Here is a 5,000-nt window from a genome sequence, read left to right on the forward strand (position 1 = left end):
GACGTCGATCGATGCCACAAAAACAGAGCGACAGGAGCGGACTGCGTCGGTGAGAGCAGTGTCCAAGATGAAGGTGTTTTCCAACATCCCATCCCGGGGGATGAATGCCCGCTGACGTTCGTCCACAGCACATGCACGCATCAGGCGTGACGCGAGAACCTTGTGAAAGGCCAGACGTGGCCCGGGAACGGAATCCATGGACCGCAATGTGCGTTCGAAACGTCGATGTTCATGTGTCCTGCAGTTCACATGTCGACGCGCAATTTGCTGCGTTCTTCATCGACCCACGAGCCGAGTGATCCACCGTCCTGGGTGATCTTTTCTCAGTTTCCGCCGTCTCTTTCGAGACGGTCGCATAGGCGGGAGTGAGGCGTGTGGCGGCCCCTGTTCCAGCGTTCTGTGTCCAACGGCCTCACGGCCGACGGGCGTCGTACGGCTCCACACCGGAGCGGACAGGCACTCGGGCGAAAGTCATTCAAAACCGGCGCCAGGCGCCAGGTGCCGCAGGCCAGCCGCTCCAGCGCTTCAGCGCTCGTACCACACAACATTGCCGCTAGTTTTGAGAGGCACGCGTGGTTCCGCACGCGGCGCACGGCTACTGCGAGCCGTACAGGTAGCGTGTTGCGCGACACGACACGCACATCGAAAGACATGCAGTCTAGTCGGTAATGATCCTTCCGCAGGTTCACCTACGGAAACCTTGTTACGACTTTTACTTCCTCTAAATGATCAAGTTTGGTCATCTTTCCGGTAGCATCGGCAACGACAGAGTCAATGCCGCGTACCAGTCCGAAGACCTCACTAAATCATTCAATCGGTAGTAGCGACGGGCGGTGTGTACAAAGGGCAGGGACGTAATCAACGCGAGCTTATGACTCGCGCTTACTGGGAATTCCTCGTTCATGGGGAACAATTGCAAGCCCCAATCCCTAGCACGAAGGAGGTTCAGCGGGTTACCCCGACCTTTCGGCCTAGGAAGACACGCTGATTCCTTCAGTGTAGCGCGCGTGCGGCCCAGAACATCTAAGGGCATCACAGACCTGTTATTGCTCAATCTCGTGCGGCTAGAAGCCGCCTGTCCCTCTAAGAAGAAAAGTAATCGCTGACAGCACGAAGGATGTCACGCGACTAGTTAGCAGGCTAGAGTCTCGTTCGTTATCGGAATTAACCAGACAAATCGCTCCACCAACTAAGAACGGCCATGCACCACCACCCACCGAATCAAGAAAGAGCTATCAATCTGTCAATCCTTCCGGTGTCCGGGCCTGGTGAGGTTTCCCGTGTTGAGTCAAATTAAGCCGCAGGCTCCACTCCTGGTGGTGCCCTTCCGTCAATTCCTTTAAGTTTCAGCTTTGCAACCATACTTCCCCCGGAACCCAAAAGCTTTGGTTTCCCGGAGGCTGCCCGCCGAGTCATCGGAGGAACTGCGGCGGATCGCTGGCTGGCATCGTTTATGGTTAGAACTAGGGCGGTATCTGATCGCCTTCGAACCTCTAACTTTCGTTCTTGATTAATGAAAACATACTTGGCGAATGCTTTCGCTTCTGTTCGTCTTCCGACGATCCAAGAATTTCACCTCTAACGTCGCAATACGAATGCCCCCGCCTGTCCCTATTAATCATTACCTCGGGTTCCGAAAACCAACAAAATAGAACCGAGGTCCTATTCCATTATTCCATGCACACAGTATTCAGGCGGGCTTGCCTGCTTTAAGCACTCTAATTTGTTCAAAGTAAACGTGCCGGCCCACCGAGACACTCAATAAAGAGCACCCTGGTAGGATTTCAACGGGGTCCGCCTCGGGACGCACGAGCACGCACGGGGCGGTCGCACGCCTTCAGCTCGCCCCACCGGCAGGACGTCCCACGATACATGCCAGTTAAACACCGACGGGCGGTGAACCAACAGCGTGGGACACAAATCCAACTACGAGCTTTTTAACCGCAACAACTTTAATATACGCTATTGGAGCTGGAATTACCGCGGCTGCTGGCACCAGACTTGCCCTCCAATAGATACTCGTTAAAGGATTTAAAGTGTACTCATTCCGATTACGGGGCCTCGGATGAGTCCCGTATCGTTATTTTTCGTCACTACCTCCCCGTGCCGGGAGTGGGTAATTTGCGCGCCTGCTGCCTTCCTTGGATGTGGTAGCCGTTTCTCAGGCTCCCTCTCCGGAATCGAACCCTGATTCCCCGTTACCCGTTACAACCATGGTAGGCGCAGAACCTACCATCGACAGTTGATAAGGCAGAAATTTGAAAGATGCGTCGCCGGTACGAGGACCGTGCGATCAGCCCAAAGTTATTCAGAGTCACCAAGGCAAACGGACCGGACGAGCCGACCGATTGGTTTTGATCTAATAAAAGCGTCCCTTCCATCTCTGGTCGGGACTCTGTTTGCATGTATTAGCTCTAGAATTACCACAGTTATCCAAGTAACGTGGGTACGATCTAAGGAACCATAACTGATTTAATGAGCCATTCGCGGTTTCACCTTAATGCGGCTTGTACTGAGACATGCATGGCTTAATCTTTGAGACAAGCATATGACTACTGGCAGGATCAACCAGGGAGCTGCGTCAACTAGAGCTGAGCAGCCGGCCGCCCGGGAGTGTGTCCCGGGGGCCCGCGCGAACACGCAAGCGTCCGCTCAATCATTCTGCAAACAGGAGGAGGCTGAGCTCCCCTGCACAATACACCTCGAAACCCTCTCAGGTCCCGGCGGCGCGCAGCGCCGTCCCAAGTACTTGGTCGGGTTCGAGAGAGGCGCAATCGCCCGGAGTTAGGCGAGTAGACGCTTTCGGTGCGACCACCCGTGCTCCCAACTGAGCTTGCCGCTGCCGACAGAGGCCCGGGAGCGTGCTGTCGTGGCATTGCCGGCGGGAGACAACACGAACTCTCCCAGCACAGCGCACGCGCCAACACATCCGCACAGCTGCGATACAAACCACCAGCGAGAACCCCTGGGGCGACCGAGCAGCAGACGGCGTCGCGGCGCCGAGCGCCGGGCGGCGGCGCATCCTCAACGCACACAGTCCTCAATCGGACCAGCACACTGAAGATGTCCACCGCGCTTCGCACCGGGCCCGCGAGGACCTACTTTGGCCGCACGGCGCCGCGCGCAGGGTGCGCCGGCGCGCAGCTGCGACGCCTGCCGCGTCCGTCGGCCGGCGCGCCTGCCACTGGCCGCCCCCACCAGCCGGCTGTAGCGCGTGCGCCCACGCACCGCGCGGCCAGCACGCCGGGAGGCGCCCCCTCACCGGCCGGGGACGGTCCCACCCAACCACCGCCGCGTATCGCTTCACACCCAGATGCCGTTCAGTTTCGTCGGCATGGTGGGTATCGCTGGAACAACCGGTTAGTACCTCAACCTATCGTCGCCATCACCGATTCACCCCTAGCGAGAACAACCGCACCACAACAGGTTACCATTTCTTCATTTGCGTAACTTCACCAGAAAACGCAGGCGTCCATCGCCATTTGCAACTTCAACGATTATTGCATGCCTGTGTCAGGTGTCACGCCACACTACGTCTGCCCACATACACGCAACAAAATGTGCACGCCTAGACAATACGTGGAAGGTGGCCCCCGTACGTATGCGATGTCCATTGCTCGAACGACTGTCAACCGGCCTCTGTAGCATGTCGCAGATATGGAACGCGGTGCACCATGCCATCACGGTGTGTGAGGAGAGACGACTAGGTCCGAATACATCAACAGACAGCTCATGCTGATCGCCATCCACGGCGTCCGTTCCTCCCACACGTCTCTATGGCGTACCACACTGCAATCCAGCTCTCATAGGGAGACGACACGTAGCTGCGTGCACAATATTTGCACTGTATGGTCCGCCGTTTTTGGGCGCAGTCGTTGTACGGTCACACATGTGCCACGATGTATCATTCAGTACATAAGGACGAATGTGCAGTACAGATTGTGGTTCACGCGTACGACATCAGCGGACAGTTGACACAGGCTGCACCACAACGTAGCCTGCGTACGTCGCATGCGAAGGGCATTGAACATGCAAACTTGTCACCAACCAGCTTGCGAAGGCAGGGGGCAAGGTGGGGACGTGGGGACGTGGGGAGGGGTGGGGGGGGGGCGGCATGTACGTCCTGCTGCCATCCACATTACAGTGTACAGCAGGAGCATGTGGAAAGTCAGCAAGACTTGCAAGGTGTTTAACATGAAGCGATACACAGGGGAGCGGGCAGTGCGAGTAGCGAACTATATTGCGAGGGTTGCGGGTGGGCAACACTACACTAATTGAACGAGTCGTATAACAATTACAGAGCAGGTTTAGGCGACAACGTGGGTTACGTTAGCGGACAACGTGGGTTAGGTTAGGGGACAACATGGGTTAGGTTAGGGGACAACATGGGTTAGGTTAGGGGACAACATGGGTTAGGTTAGGGGACAACATGGGTTAGGTTAAGGCACAACATGGGTTAGGTTAAGGCACAACATGGGTTAGGTTAGGGGACAACATGGGTTAGGTTAGGGGACAACATGGGTTAGGTTAGGGGACATCATGGGTTAGGTTAGGGGACAACATGGGTTAGGTTAGGGGACAACATGGGTTAGGTTAGGGGACAACATGGGTTAGGTTAGGGGACAACATGGGTTAGGTTAGGGTACAACATGGGTTAGGTTAGGGTACAACATGGGTTAGGTTAAGGTACAACATGGGTTAGGTTAAGGTACAACATGGGTTAGGTTAAGGTACAACATGGGTTAGGTTAAGGCACAACATGGGTTAGGTTAAGGCACAACATGGGTTAGGTTAAGGCACAACATGGGTTAGGTTAAGGCACAACATGGGTTAGGTTAAGGCACAACATGGGTTAGGTTAAGGCACAACATGGGTTAGGTTAAGGCACAACATGGGTTAGGTTAAGGCACAACATGGGTTAGGTTAAGGCACAACATGGGTTAGGTTAAGGCACAACATGGGTTAGGTTAAGGCACAACATGGGTTAGGTTAAGGCACAA

At 55.3% G+C, this 5,000-nt stretch overlaps 1 non-coding gene and 1 pseudogene across 1 annotated transcript; both read right to left on the reverse strand.

Annotated features, from left to right (window-relative positions):
- Positions 1-163: 163 nt before the first annotated feature.
- On the reverse strand, positions 164-315 carry LOC124772787 (annotated as a pseudogene).
- Positions 316-666: 351 nt separating this feature from the next.
- On the reverse strand, positions 667-2,575 carry LOC124772982. Its single transcript, XR_007014432.1, has one exon. It is a non-coding gene; the product is annotated as a small subunit ribosomal RNA (ribosomal RNA).
- Positions 2,576-5,000: the final 2,425 nt, after the last annotated feature.

Source organism: Schistocerca piceifrons, unplaced genomic scaffold (assembly GCF_021461385.2).
Source record: "Schistocerca piceifrons isolate TAMUIC-IGC-003096 unplaced genomic scaffold, iqSchPice1.1 HiC_scaffold_943, whole genome shotgun sequence".
NCBI classification, from domain to species: domain Eukaryota; kingdom Metazoa; phylum Arthropoda; class Insecta; order Orthoptera; family Acrididae; genus Schistocerca; species Schistocerca piceifrons.